General features: G+C 40.6%; 1 long non-coding RNA gene across 1 annotated transcript; it reads right to left on the bottom strand.

Annotated features, from left to right (window-relative positions):
- Positions 1-707: 707 nt before the first annotated feature.
- LOC311432204 lies at positions 708-11778 on the bottom strand. Its single transcript, XR_014689891.1, has 3 exons — positions 11704-11778; positions 880-940; positions 708-733 (listed from the first exon to the last, which is right to left on the bottom strand). It is a non-coding gene; the product is annotated as an uncharacterized lncRNA (long non-coding RNA).
- Between the last annotated feature and the right edge of the window lie 4588 nt (positions 11779-16366).

Below are 16366 nucleotides of genomic sequence, written 5' to 3'. Positions count from 1 at the left end.
CCCACTTATTTGCTGTACTACCAGTTTCTTTTAATGTCCTTAGTTAGACGCTTGTCATTTCTGAGGTGGGATGACAGGTTGAGTTTTTCCTGCTGTTCAATATCTGCAAAATAAGAAGTGATGCTGCAGACCTCGCACTCTTGTTTGAGTAGCCCATGCTGGTGGCACCAGCGGGTCTCCTCAGACAGCGTGCTCTTCATGGGAGCTCACTCTGCAGGATCAAGCTCTCTGTTTGACCCTCCTTCATTTCTGTGATGATGTTGTCAAAAGTGATGATCTGCGCAGCTTCTTTCAGAGTGGTTCCCTGCATCATCACAACATTTATATCCACGTGACAAGTCTGCACAAGTCTTTAATTCATTTACTGGGTAATATTTCGTGAGACCCAGGTGTCAGGCGCATTATTAAAATCTCCAGGCCTTTGATATTTTGAGCCTAATTCTCACTTCACAAATGCTGATGTAAATCAGCATTTCTTGTAATTCACTTGGGCCGGGTCCTCCTCTCATGACTACTGCAAAATGATTTCTATGAGCTTACCTGCAAAAGGAATGAAAGCTGGACTGAGGGAGTCCCTCTTCTATTAGTTACACCTTTGTGCCATAGAATTCGCTTACTCATGTTTGGCATGGATTTATCTTTCACAAGCCCATGCTACTTATTGGCCATGAACCCAACGTCTCCTGGCTGTTTAAAGAGTCTTGTCTAGTAATTATTCCATTTCTTCACTGAACTGTTAAATGAGAGAGCACACAAAATCAGAACGATGGCTGAGTAATACTGAAAGAAACACAGACTCACTGCAGACGAGACATGTCGAGCATTTAGATCAAGGGGAGGTGCAGCCACCGGTTAGAGTTGGCTGGAGCAAGGCCTTACCCAGTCCTCCAGAAAGTCCCAGCACACTTCCCAGGGAGCAGGATACCTTCATCCTTTGGAGCTGCAGGAGAGAAGATAGGGGATTCTGTCACACCTTCAAACAGATGAAACAAGATGACTTAATCAGTTTGAAAATGAAGGGCCTAAGCATTACAGTACCCTCTATGGGATATAATTGGCTATGAAATTCACAGAATCACAGAATTTCTAGGTTGGAAGAGACCTCAAGATCATCGAGTCCAACCTCTACCTAACGCTAACAATCCCCACTAAACCATATCCCTAAGCTCTACGTCTAAACGTCTTTTAAAGACTTCCAGGGATGGTGACTCCACCACTTCCCTGGGCAGCCTGTTCCAATGTCTAACAACCCTTTCAGTAAAGAAGTTCTTCCTAACATCTAACCTAAAACTCCCCTGGCGCAACTTTAGCCCATTCCCCCTCGTCCTGTCACCAGGCACGTGGGAGAACAGACCAACCCCCACCTCACTACAGCCTCCTTTAAGGTATCTGTAGAGTGCAATAAGGTCGTAGAGAGCAATAAATTCCCTCGTTTGCTTCAATTTGTACTTTCAACTTGGGTAATAAAGCTTACAGCAGGGATAGGTGCCTGTTCTGGGAAAGCATTTAGGCAGTCTAGAAGATTTGGTAGTTGGATAGGTAGGTAGGTGGTGGATGAGATGACTGGGATGGAGAACAGTGTTGTTTGGTTCTTGTCTTTTCTTCTAGGAAGAGGCCATCAGTAGCATGCTAAAAGGTCCAGTAATGAAAGAGACAGCTAAAGTAAGGGATTTGGATATGATTACTAACACCAGGACAAATGAATGGCAGCCTGTGCATTCACCAGGCCCAGTGTCCCAGGTCCCTGTCTAATGCAGGTAGCACCGCTATGACTAAAGTCAGCTGTAGGTTGCTTTTTTTTTTTTTTTTTTTTTTCTTCTTCACAGCAGGGTGGGCTCAGAAATTGACTTTTCTTGAATGAGAGCATGTGATTCACAAGCAGAACTGAGCCATGAGACATAGCCTTTGGCCTGTAGCTACACCAGGCTGTACTCTAGGGACAGGAGACCTACACAAACTGTAACCTTCTCTTATCAAGGCTCTCCACAACAACAATCAAGACAGTGAGCTCCTGCCTGTGAAAGAGGACAGGTTCATCCACAAATAAAGCCCATTTCTGCTTTCTCTTTTCTCGGCATTTAGGAAAGAGGTAGACTAGGTGCTTGAGAAATCACACACCCAAACCAGGCTTGGCTGCCTGATGAAGGTGTGAGTTTTAGCCCAGACGTGCACCCTGGTCATCAGTGACCTCTGCAATAATGGAAGCTGGCCTCGGGCAGCGTCCTGCTTTTGTGTGAAGTGTCAGTGTGGGGTACTGACCAGAACCATGACTTGAAGTGGTTGGAGAGAGTGAGGGAAAGGAAGGAAACCTTTTTCTTTCCCTTGCACTTCTGTTGAGCTTGAAACTCAGATCCAATGTGTAGGTGGAAGCCACGGGAGGCAGAATACAATGAACTCAGCCTTTCTGTGACTCGTTTAGGGTCTCATGTGAAATGGGATTAATAACACTGACAGCAATGTTGTGCTGAGAGATGTCTGCTTTTAGCTGTCTGCTGGGTCAGTGCAACACAGATATCTCATTACCAAAGGCACCAGCAGGTGAGCCAAAAAAAATTTTGTCCTAAGCTGTAAGGTCATTCCGGAGCTAAGTTGTAGGAGAGGATAGCAACTTTTCTGCTGGTAGAAGACTAAAAATGAATGATAAAGACCTAGACGAGAATTCATGGTGAGATTTTAAATAGCAGCTTATTCAAGACACACAGAATTATAAATGGAGAACAGAAAAGGCAAATTTTTAATTGGATTTTATGGTTTGTAAACACCACATTCAGATGATACTACTTTAATGGCAGGTGTGTGTTACCTTGCCTCTGGGACACCGGTGTCAAAGATGACTATGTTGAATCTTTAAGGACCATCTTACCTACCGTATCAGTTCTGGGCTTTGCATGCATTTCAAATGTGAAAAACAAAGTCCCAAATATGTTGATGCATTGTTTAGTCAAGTGTATATTTTACCAGGGTTTATTTGGACCTTATCATCTGTTTATTGATGGCTACTTCAAAGCAATCTACTTCTGCAGGACACACTTGGCACTGTCTAAATGTATTGTTTGCTGTGAAGAAGAGAGCAGACTTTAAGAGCATTAGTTTGTCATTAAGGAAAATGCTGAAAATAATTTATTTAGAAGCAAATACAGATGATGTAGTAGAAACTGCTAATAGCCTAACCACAAAATAAATTAAATGGACATCTACACTACTGATAGAATTAAATAGCCTCTTTCTTAAACACATGCACACATACACCTTCTTATATGATACATATGTTAATATGCATTTGGATATCCCTACTTCTCTGTTTTAGCAGACTTTGGAAGATTACAGAAGACTCTGTGTAGAATAAGCAGACAAACAATAGCCTTATCCCTCTTTATTTTCAGGGGCAGTATGACAAAAAATCCCCTTGTCTGACCCTGCTACAGCTATTTGTCTTTCCAAAAATATTTTCCATATGGAGATCTCCAAGTCTGAGTGCCATCTGTGAGGACTTCTTGAGTTTCTTTGACAGAGAAGTCTCTGGAGGAAGCCCAAGTGCAAGAGTGGGCTAGGATGACAAGATTTTTTTTTTTGTGAGAAACAAGGACACTTGTGTGCGGTGGGTCCTACTTCTCAGTCATTCATTTTGGGGTAGATTCTTAGTCAGGACTATATGGCTCACTGGAAAGGCTGTGCTGCAGATGTGGACCTTGTACTTCTGTCAGCATGTGTATAGCCCTGCAGTTGCTCTAGGGTCTTTGGAATGGATGTTTTTAAGTGACAATCAGGCTGTGAAATGGGTGTCCATCCATTTACCCTGATATAACTCAGCTCTGTTGATCATTCCTCTGTATTTTCTTCCAACTGGCAAAGCTACATGGAGGGAAACACCTGATTATTTATTTATTTATTTATGAAGACGATAGCTTATTGACAACCTTTGAAAACCCCAAACTGAATACTGGTTTCATGTTTCGGAATGACACAGGGTGCTATCTGCTTTATCAAAGAGATGTGGTGTGGTGTGTTTTATTAGCTGATGGTGCCTCAGCTAATTAATATGTGATCATTAATATCACCAGGACAGACTGAACTCTCAATGTAGAGACAAGAAGGCCATGGTTACACTTTGGCATTCAAGAAGCTTAAAGCAAGGGAAGGAGAGGCTATAGTGAGTTTTGTAGAACTGCCAACAGAGATCTGGACATCCTTAGCATGATCTCCTGGGATTACATCAACCTGATTCATGTCAAAGGCCTGTCAGCTCTCTGAGACAGCAGAAGGCCACAGTCCTTCCCATGGAGGTTAAGGGAAGTCACCACCACCTGTCTGTGTGTCCTATCCAGATGGAAAGCTTAGTTGTGAACAAATGAAGAAAATGTCAAAGGTTGAAGGGGAAGTAGCTACTTTAACTTTCCATCTATGTTTCTTGAGAGTAGGAGATTGCAAACTGGAAGGCAGACAGCAATTCTTGTTCTCTGGGCAATGTGCTATTTGGATGTGACCTAGAATGCATCTTGCTGTAAGGTGAACAGCAAATATATTGTTCAAAGAGGCACTTGGGCTTTCTCTTAGCAAAAGGCCTTTTGCCTGCCTTTTCATTGGCTTTAGAGAAAACAGTTTTAGTTGTAGTACTTAAGGAGCTCCCTAGTCCTTGTGAAAGTCAGATTCAGAAAGGAGGATGTAATGGTTAGAGCCTCTGCAAAAATATTTTACAGCCCTAGATTCTCTAGGTCCCAAGAAGCTGTCCTGCCTTGGACTCGCACAGCAGCAGAAAATGATCCCTGGGGTGGGGCAGGATATTCCTGGCTAGCCAGCTGGCTATCTGGCAACCCCTAGTCATCCTGTTAGGTATGATTTAGGACTTGCCTAAATAGGCAACTATGTAGGCAACATTTAGCTAACAAATGCTGGTGCAAATGCTTTCTTTGCGGTTGCTGTTGCAGGATGGCTTTGCCTTTTCTGCTCTGTTATTCTGCCCGTAGTGGAAGGCTTGGAACTACAGGAATCCTGGTGCCCGCCCTTCTTATGCAAACTGTATCAGCCTCTAAGTGTGCCTTCAGCATCCTTTGCACTACTTAGGGCTGGGAATTGGTCTATTCCATGGCTCAGGTGCATTCCTGAACCAAGACAGCTCTGCACCTTTTCTGCTGCCAGCAAATCCCTCCAAGGCACATTCTCAACTGTAATAAATAATAATGAATTGTGATGGACAGAAAGGTCACACTGATGTCAAGCAGAATGAAAGGGACCCCAGAAATCTGCTTTTTTTTTTTTTTTTTTTTCCTAAATATTATTGCGTATGTTTTGCACAAATTAAAGCACACTGGGGCCACAGAAGAGTAATGATTACATTTAATGAGGGGCAATTGAAAGGTATGAAGTAGTTCTTCCAAACAAGTTCTAATCGAAGCTGGAACCATACAGACACTGTGCTCAACAAGCTTTCCTATGAATAATGGACCTAATTACCATCTGCTTTTTTCATAACATGGATAAAAATGTGATCACATATAAAATTCTCACTGTTTCCTAGGATACAAGGTGATCCTCATTTTAAACTAGCTTGAAAATGGCAAATGAGCAAACTTAATTTTAATAAAAACAAGGAAACTCACACATGTGAAATATAATCTGGGCACTTCTGATTTCACGAAGAAGTGTCTTTGTTTGATTTTCATACAAAGCCTAGTGAGGAACTTGATAGTGTATCACAACAAGGCACTTCACATCCATGGTTTAGTCAGTCCACAGTGGAGGGCAGCGGCATTTCTCCTAACGGACAGTGTGAAAACAGGGTGTGAAAGTCTCCATATTGAGCAATGAAACAGTAAACTTGACCAGAAGCTGATTTTTCAACAATGTGAGTCAGAAGAAGAGCATAAATGACTCTCATGGTGCAGCTTTTTTTAATTACCACCACAGTTTGCTAGCTTTTTATGTAGTGACACTAGTAAGTACACTGTTTAGTGAAAACAAGGCAAGCTAAAATTATGTGTTTTATGTGCATCTGCATCAAAGTGAAGCACCTCTATCACAGAATAAAACTTTTTAAATAGAGTGGTGTCTGCAAGACTCTGACTCTTATTGTATATCAGAAGCAGGCCTCCTGGTGGATTAAGGGCAGCAAATGGGATTTTATAATCTGAGTTCCCAATTCCCCCAACATTTGCTGTCAAGCATAGCACATGATATCCACAAGAGTATTCCCATTATTTCAGCGAGCTTCCTCAGATGAATTGAACAGGATGATGGGGAAATGAAGATCCCCACCTGACTCTGCTGCTCTGGACTGGATAACAGCTCAGTCATGACAGCTATCTGGCAAACCTAGAGAAACTCAGGGCTCAGGATAAGCAAGGGAAGCAGAAAAAAAAAAAAAAAAAAAAAAAAAAAAAGTCTATAAAGGGTAGTACGAAAATATGAATATGGAAACAACCATAGGTTGTAGTTTAGGTAAGCCACAGCAAAGAGATATCAAGGAAAACATCACTGAAACTGAATTCACACATTAAAAAGGGGCAATTGTGACTATATAAAAGAAAGAAGAGAAACATTTCATACCATTACTGAAACCAGCTCACAGGTCTTGGCATTTTGGGTTTCTCAACTGAAGTGGTTCTCTCCTGCCATGTCCCTAATGCATTTCATGGTCCACCTGAAGGGTGCATCCGCCTCCAGTCTCCTTGCCTGGGGAGTTTGTTGCTTTTTCCACAATGGAGCCAGAGCATTGCTCTGAGGTTTGCTCTGCAGGCCTTCAGAGGGTGAGGCCTGTAAGAGAAAATGGTGATTCCCTCTATGCCTGAGCTCCTTTGCTTCTTTCCAGTGCACATCTGGGGAGGGATTGGGCTGCAGCAGGCCTTGTGATGGCACAAGGGGGTGGGCTATTCCCAAATCTCACAGTGCCCACCTGGGCAAGACACAAGATAGGCAATGTGGGGAACTGGGCCTCTAGAGTCCCTGAAGTTTCCAGCTCAGCAGCCCTGTCAAGGTGTTTGAAGTGCACTTACTTTGAAGTGACTTTAACTGCAATGGTGGAGGGGGCTTCTTTAATTTATTTTTTTAATTATTTTTTTATTGGTGGAAGAAGGAATTGTTTCCAGTTTTCCCAAGTGGGTGCATTGACATATGTTAAAGTACGCTTGTACACAGAGGACTCTGCTCCAGGGAAACAGAGGACTGCATTGAGTCCAGTCATGAGACCAGTCTCGGCATCGCAGGTGTAGTGAGAAGAGACATATAGGACAAGCTCGGATCATCATGGCAAGGTGATGGAAGTTGGCTGTGAGATATTGAGAGGCCAGGCCAGGGCTTCAAGATGGTGAAGATGTCCAGTGTGATGGAAGAGGGTGGCTTCAGTTAATGTGATCACTCCATTTCATTTCTCTCTGCCTTTTGAGCTTGATAAGCAACATGAAAAGCAGTTGGCTGGCCTACTATTATGCCCTTTTGTCTTCAGAAGTCTCCTCGTATGACATTCACCTCAGCGTGCCAAACAGGACATCGTTGGATTCATCTGCTCTCTCCTCCTTTTAATTAACAGGAAGGTAAACCAAGCCACTCCCACACTGAAGACAAAGCTACAGCTCTGCCCTTATGGACTTCCACTGCTGACTTGGGACCAACTTCCCATATAATAATTCTTCCCATTCTTTTCTCCAGTCCCCAAGATGGAGGCAGAAGGAGGAAATGACAACCCCCCAACAGGGCTGAAGGGATTGCATATTCAGCTGAAGGAGCTTATACGCACTGAAGGCAAAAGGCTCAGCAACAACTGTGGCACTGTGTATCTTTCAGGGAGGCACTGCAGATAATGCCAAGTCTGGTAGTTTTCCAACTGTACTTCTCCCACATTCTTCTGCCCTAAGAAGCCTGTCCTTCATCGATCATTCTGGAACAGGGCTAAAGGTAGGGCTGATCACGATGGTGAGTGCTGCTTCTGGTGTCCTAGGTCATCAGGGTACTTTTTACTCCCCTCTGACCCTCGCTATGTAAAACTGCATGAGGCAGGCACAAGATTCATGTGCACACTTCTGTTCTCTTTACAACCTCCTCTTTGCCAAGGACTGTGTATTTGTTTTAGTTAAAGAAGCTTGTGACTGAAAACAGCTGCAGACCGAGTGGAAAAATAACACCTAAAAATAGCCCCTGCCTGAGAGCACAATGTGCATTGATTTTACTATGAAGAGTACAAGAGCAGGGAGATGGTGACTAGGCTGGTATGTTCTAATACGTCTAGCCCTGCCATATTTAGAGTGCATGTAGTAAGCCAGGCAGCCAAGTCAGTCCATGTAGGTATTTGACTGCTTTGGAAGGGTTCCCGGCAGAGGCACTCCAACTACAACAAATTAGCGTGGTATTTTTATAAGCTGACAGTGAGGAAATCACCCCACAATATTACCATGTTCTGCAGAGAACAGAGAATACGTAACCGCTGAATAAGGAAGACAAAAATCTCTCACTGATTGTTTCCACTCAAAACATTTTCCTAGAATAAATTATCAAGCAGATTATATCATTTTCTGTGGTCTAATGTGTGCTGGGATGGGACCTGAAGGAAAAACCTGTTCTAAATGGAGATCACAGACTCAGATGCACTAACTTCTGCTCAGTTTTACTGACTTCAGTGGGCCAGGCCCATGTCACAAGCTAGATAGAAATCCTATTTCAGATTCACTACTGCAGACAACAGGAATGCTAATAGAAAACACAGCTCAGTCAGAGACATCATTTTAATGTTATGACAACTATTCCCCACATAAGAGGTTGGTGGCAGGATCACGTGCTACCTTCTTAAGAGATAGCAGCTTTAAATTAAGGATCTTTACTAACGAAGAAATGTCCCACCGTGAACCTGCCCACTGCTTGGCCACCTGCAGGCTTTAAAGTTATGGAAGGTGAAGGTGAGTGTTGAAGAAATGTGTTTGTTTGTTTTAAGGCTAGCCCAGGCAATGAAAGAAGACTCAGTGTTAAAGATTGAAGTGATGCTGGTTCCTGCCCCTGTGACAGGGGCAGTTCTGTCTTCACCCTCTTTTCTCCTTAGGCTTTGAAATGTTACTAGCTCATTAACCGAGCAGTGCAAATTCACTCTGAGATGCACAAGATGTCCTGTCAGGAGTTTTTAATTTTTTTTTTCTTTTATGGCAGCAACAGGTCTAGTAACAACCTAACTTCTAAGAGAGGGGACTGCTGCCTGAAGAGTGAGTCAAGAGGATGCCAGGCCCAAAAGATGGGTGAAGGAGTTCCATTCTGAAAAACTCAGTGCTGTTAAACTTGTTAAACACCTTTAAGCTCATTAGTTTTGTTACATATTTGCCTGCTGATTTCAGAGGGGGTTGAAGAGATTTGGCCATTCGAAAGACAAGACTCAGCACCTTGTGGGTGTATTTGCTATGACCACACATCAATATTTTTTTCCTTTAAAACAGCTATCTTAAAACTAACCTGCACCTCACTCACTCTGTACATGCACAGACTTTTTCTTTTTTTTTTTTTGTTTTTTTTCTTACAGCTCATGTGGTCTTCATGAAAACAGGAAACTGAGGGAAGCTGAGCACTTCATTTGTGATTGACAGATTGAGATACTCAGAACAGTGCTTTCAGAGAGGCACCCTCCAAACCCCTCCTGTGGCTTGGGTAGGAGGGAGATCTGGCTGAGTTTACAAACTTCCAAGCTCGATTATGACTTACTTGCAGGCAGACCAGAGCAATTTTCCTGGCATGCTGCCTGCAGGGGAACCACTAAGGAAGCACTGTTACCATTCTGGGGAATCAGTAGAGGAGGGTGAAGCGAATTGATGCCACTGGTGGTCCTGTTCAAGGACAGTAGAGACAGATGTTGATCTCTTCTGAAAGCAGGCATGACCTGGTGTTGCCTGAACAAGCACCCATAGATCAGCCTCGATCTCTATTTCTTTGAGGGAGAGTGGACATATGAGGCTCACGCTCAGGAGATGCTGGGTCTTGAGCTTTGTGCTGCTCAGACTCTTGCAGATACTGAAAATAACTTTGTACACATATGGACAAAACCAGGCCTCACTTGCACAGCCTGCCACACTGTTAGCATGCTTGCAACCTGACAAAATAAATGTTAGTGAGAATGTTAACCAAAACCACAAGATATTTGCCTGGAAAGACATAGAAAGGGCTGTCCACTTTACTGGTGCTAATATTTTCAGGAAATGAATTTCTAAGTAAAGAATGTTTGTGCATGACATGGACTAGGGATCTGAAACAAAGCGACCTGACCTAGCTGACTAATTGTAGATTGAAGGAAATTAATTTTGGTTTAGGATATCTGTAATTAATCCATATAGTAAGAAGTGGATCAGTCAGTGTTGGAAAAGTATAAATAATTAATAATTGAGAAATAAGTGAAATCTGGTCATAGATTTCCCAGGAGAAAAAGGAAGGTGAAGTGTTTGATGTATATTATTAGCTCAGCTTTACCATTTTGATAAAACTTTTTTTTTTTTTTTTTTTTTTTACAAAAAGCAAAACCAAGTGAAACAGAAATAACTGCATGGTTAATGAGTCACTTGCATGATACTGTACGTATTGGAATAGCTGATTTTGAAAGATACACCAAAAATGGCAAAATGTGTGCACACAGCAGATAAAATGAAACCATGTGACAACATCTGTACTGTAAGAGAGTTAACTTTAAGCAAAATTACTAAAGGTAGGTCAAAACTTGTACAATACTACAGATAATGAAAGACCTAAGGCTAAAACAAGACAAACACGAGAGCATTATATGTAGCCAGAAAGTTTTTCTGTATACGATTTGCATGTATGCACATCCCCAGAGTTTCCCACAAGGCTTGTAGATTATTCAAGTTTAGAAACTATTGCTACAAACTCTTTTATATGAAAATGTCATGAAGCCACTGGGTTCCTGTCGTCCTTGATAATGAAGGTAAGCAGTGGTTTGGGTTTTTATGGAAGGACCAAGTCCCTGTATAAAAGGTTAATGAATTTAAGAAAAACTTAGAGGATGGTCTGAGTTTGTAGTGAAACCCAAAGGCATATATGTTTCAGAGACTTTACTTGTTACCTCTGATGAACTTCCCTGGGGATGTAGCTTCAAAGCTAAGCACTAGGGAAAAAAGGAACAAGGTACAAAGTAGAGACTCATGAAGTGAAGGAGAAATAGTTGCCCAGGGAGGGAGATGGAAAGAAAAAAAAAAAAAAAAGAGAGAGAAAAAGGGAGAACTGCCAGCTGTGTTAGAAGCAAATTAGAAAAAGCTTCATCAGTATCTAAATTTGGCACCAAGGCAAATGAACAGGACCTTGAAACTATTGAAGTGCTGTCTTTAAGCTAATAATGAAAGTTTTAATATTAGAATAAACATATTTCCATACATCTATCTGTAATATAACATTAAACATTTCTCCCACAATGCACTAGGCACCACACTAACCTGAATATTGAATAACGCAGTTAATTAAATGCATGTAGAGCATGAAAATCCCATGTTTCAAACTGCACTTAGTCAGTCCTCTAAAGGCTGCGCCTCCAGCAAAATTAATCAGACACCTAAATCAGTAATCTATCTCATTAATCTGTGTACAATATCTTTTAGAGGGTTAATATTGTGATGCAAACACACACACACAAAAAAATAAAAGATGAAGAAATCCTCATAAATCCAATAATCCCATTGCATGTATGCTTTTTTTCTTTGTCACAGGACACAACAGTTTGCCCATTTAGAATCTTACCTAGTGTAGGACTATGGGGAGTAGATCAAAGTCAAGTCCTAAGGATGCTCTGCGTCCATGAATGCAAAAGGACAGTGTCTAAAAATAAGAAAGGGCTTGGATGATGGCACTGGGATGCTAAAGGAAAGCCCTTCTTTGACAGCAGCTACAAAAACTGATTTTGTCCAATTATTTTTCAGACACTACTGACTCCAGACGAGGAGTTGCCCGGAAGGCAGTGTTACTCACCAAAGTGTCTTGCAAAGTGGCTGTTCCCCATAATATTTCCAGGCATGCCTGTCCATGAATGCCTGGTCATGTCCCGAACTCAGGCTGTGGCCTTTGGTAGGGCTGTGAGACACTGCTCAGTTACACTGTGCTCCGTCTGGTGTGCAGGTGGAAGGAACACCATCTGATGGACAGTCCTATGAGCTCAAAACCAGCTTTGTCAGCCTGGTTTCATTAACTGAGAGGTGGTGAATTTCTGATGAAGTACTAAGATAATGCTCATTGTTCTGTCCCTACCAAGTCTCAAATTTCCTGAGTTCAGATAAATAAATAAATAAAGCCTGTAAATATCTTTTTTTTTTTTTTTTTTAATTTAGGTTTTGCTTAATCTCCTAGCAGTCTGTCTCTTCAAATAAGAGAGCGAAAAATGTCTAACACATCCCTCTAAAAATTTTCATGAAGAAAAAGAAAACAAGGTTTTTATTGTGTTTGTTTGTTTGTTTCCCCATAGTTTCTCTACATAGTGCTTTTGAGTAAGCCCTTGTATTGGACATAGCTAAATAAATTTTATGTTTGTATGTCTTTGAGTTTACAATAATCAAAGTACATCTTCCATGAGGATGACAAATTGAAACTTAGTAGGATCTCTACCAAGAACCTTTTCTTTCTTCCCTGTAACCCTGAACTAGTCCTGGACTGGCTTTATACAAGCAATAAAAACATGCTGAGTCTTAGCAAGTCCACATGTGCTTTTCCAAAATAGCTTATATTTTAGGTACAACACAGGTCACTGGGATTCCACTTTGTTGCAATGTATCAGGGATATACTGGAGCAGTTGCCAAGAGCAGGAAACCCTTTGGTTTCAAGACCTTTCAGAATATCTCATCTTTTCTTTCACTTTTTCTCAATTTGCCTGTTTTCTGCTTGATTCTCTTGGGCATATTACAATCTCAGCTGGCCAACATTCTCTCTGTTTTGTTTGGCAACATAACATTAATAATAGGTCTTTGTTTCTTAATATCAGCAGAGAAATAGGGAATTAAGTATTATTTTTACAAATGTCATGCTCTTCAGGTGATCTGCCCGATAGTTTCCTGCCTTAATTTGCAGAGTTAAATGTAAGGAACTTGGGAAAAACAAAACAAAACAAAACATAAAAACACTGTGGATGGTGAAACAATGGCAAAATCAAGGGGCATCTCTAACAACCAGGTGAGACTTTAGAGTTGATTTATCCTGATTAAAAAATAAAATTGTCCAGAAAAAGAGTGATCCCACAATTGTGTGATCCTGACTATGTGTTCTGCCCTTTCTTTTGGGCTAGCCCAGCTGATGACAGAGACGCATGTTGAGTTGGATTAGCATTTCACTAAGAGGAGCTGAGCTGAGACAACTAGCCCAAACTACATGCTTAACTTCTGGCTGACTAAATCATGTTAAACGGATTTTTGTCCCAATTAGTTGTTTTGTACTTTACTGAACTGCTAAAAAACATCCATAAACCAAAAAATATGGCATTTCTTTGGCGGGTGAAAAGGATTAAAATTTGTAAAGTCATCTTTCAGATTTGTTTGGAATTAAATGCACTGTAACAATAAAGTTATTGTTAGTCCATTGAGCACTCCCATTTTGCCTCATAGTCTAATAGCCACCAGAGAAGTCATTTGAAAAGTTATTGTATTATTATTTATGATACATACAAAGCAAATAAAGAAGAAATGCCACAATAATCATGTAAACATACTCAGTTTTAGCACAGAAAGCAAGATCAAGCTAATTAGATCCGTACTATCACTTTCTGTGCAAACAACACACATTTCTAATGTACTGTAAATTCAAGTCCCATTACATAAACCTGACTGTGCATACGTGTGTGTGCGTGCGTGCAAGGGGAAGTGGACAGAGAGGAGATGCAAGGCACCCTTCCATCTCCTGGGACTTGTTACAAAACCTCTCTTAGCTCCAGGAAGCATTGGGGCAGAGCCTTTCGTGCCTTTGCACAACGTCCAAGTACAAAAACGCTAGGGTGTTAGCACTGCTGTTGCTGTTGTTTCCTAAAAGAGGTCTGGTGAGATGGGATAGGTGTGAAGTAATGAGTGATTTGGCACAGAGCATTCTTATGTTCTGCTCTGAATCTCCAAGAGACATATTGGCTCAGCTGATCAGATTCCTCTAATAACACAGCTTCCAGGTCTACATGTGCTGCTGCTCCTTCTCTGCTCTATAGCCAATGATGGTCATGGCTTGGGGCCACAGTTTAACACTGTATCTCCAGGAAGAGTGTTGTTTTTAAGGTCAATCCAATGTTGTTTAAAAGAGAGAGAAAAATATAATACATCTCCTGAGGTCCAGAGCTTTCCTAGATACTTTTCAAGCTGTTTCAGAAGTCAGTATTTGCTAAAAGCTGTCAGTAAGGGCGCGACAACACTGCAGCATCTCAGGTGGGACTATTTAACAGAACTCTGCTGAAAAATTAATTACAGTTTACTGAACTTGAGATATTGCCTTATTGAAACATCCACTCCTATTTGCCAAGTGGTAGCCAGGTATCATTTTTGACCATTTCCTCAGGAGTTTGCCCAAGTATTTGGGTCACTGAAAGCTGCTGTGCCCACGGGAATGGACCATCTGCCAGTTGGACCTTACTTATATTAGATGGTGACATTAGATGGTCTGAAAGAGCACAATAGGTAGAGGAATATCCAAAAAATAGATGAGGGAATACCATAAGATTATATTTTATATTTTATATTTGTGTATATATATATATATACACACATATATACTTGTTTCCAAGTATTTGGTCAGAACAGTTTGCTGCCTTATTGCACCCATCATGTTTATTTTCTTTAAGTATTCTTTGAAGATGGTTGCTGGCAAGTTACTGAAACCAGTACATTTTAAACCAGGCTGAAAATGAATTTCTGGTATAGACAACTCTGATTCCAAGAGATATTTGCGTCCAGTCAGAAAATAGGATAAATAGCATATAACTTACAAGTCTAATAAATTGGGTATCAGTGAGTCACTTGCATAATCAAAGTTATCCATCTTCATACCATGCAGCAGATTTTCTGAAATGGGTAATTTTTCAAAAAAAAATAAATATCCAAGATGTCATGCCTAGATAATTTGGAATTAAAGTTAACATTGTATTATAGCAATGTATTTGCTATAATCAGCTTTCTCATTTATTGGCATATTTCCTTTCCCCACACTATACAATAATAGTGGCAATGCAGAAAAATACTCATTTACATTAGCTGTGTACTTGATACATTTCCACAGTCCAGGGCAGACAACAGTTCAAGGCTAAAAATTCAGCTCTTTATTATTAAAAAATACCAGTCCTTGCTATAGGAATTGATGATTCAGTGAGAATTATAATTATAATCAATGCATAATAGGCATTTTGCACCCCATGTAAGTGCTGCCAAGAAACTATTTATTCAGCTAAAGAATTAAATCTTTGTTTGTAAGCTCTTTATTGTTCACAATAGAAAAAAAAAAAAGTGTGTGACTTGGCTCATGAGCAGATACCAGTCTGGTTATTTTACTGAGTGAAAAAATAGGCCTTCATACAGAAAGACTTGTGATGCTTGAAACAATTATTTATGTGCATATACTTGTATAAAATGCAATGTTTAGCTTCAAGGAAGCTACTGATTGCTTTTTTTCCTTTGTTTCAGGTGGAAAATACTGTGATAGTTGTGTGTCATACTCTTGTGTTGGATATTGCATTCTTTTCTGGCATAAGCAACGCAAAAAAGACACAAAACTAAAAGCACTCCAGACAGACATAACCAAAATTACTTATGGAAGTGTTCCCATATGAACTGAGATGAAAAAGTTTAGTATTATTCAGGAAAAAATTATCAAGGGAGGAATTGCTGGAACCCGAGAAAATAGTAAATGGTACTGATGAACTAACTAGGTCATTTTTCTTGTTCACTTTGACTTTGTAAGAACAATAAAGCTTCCTGAAACTACCTGATGATCTTTCTCAAAGAGATAAATGGGCATCAAAATGACACACCAGGTGCTTCTACTTCTCTGAAGACAATATCCTAAAAGAAAGAGACATTTCACACAGCTGTACTCAACTTACATCATCAGGAGAAATATTCTGATTTGGTAGAAACAGTCCACTACCATCTTTATTTCCTGTCTTGTCTAAGCCTGTAAATACATGAGTAATTCCAGCATGCAAAGTCTTTTAGTTTTAGGAATGCTCAGCAGCTTTCTGTACAATCTTTTGCCTGGAAAAAAAGCAAATCCTGGAAAAGAACATTGCAAAGTAAATCCTTTTCAAACCAAATTGTTAATAAGGCTTTCAATTTGCTGTCAGTTGATATTGTGGAAATGATAGTTCCACAGAAAGAAAACACATCAAAGAAAATAACAAGAACATACCTAAAGATTATACCAAAGGCAGAGAACATCTTAGTGGCTGTT

Source organism: Aythya ferina (assembly GCF_964211825.1).
Source record: "Aythya ferina genome assembly, chromosome: 2".
Lineage (NCBI taxonomy): Eukaryota > Metazoa > Chordata > Aves > Anseriformes > Anatidae > Aythya > Aythya ferina.
Note: the sequence above shows the minus strand (reverse complement) of the source record. Positions and strands in the feature narration are given on the sequence as shown.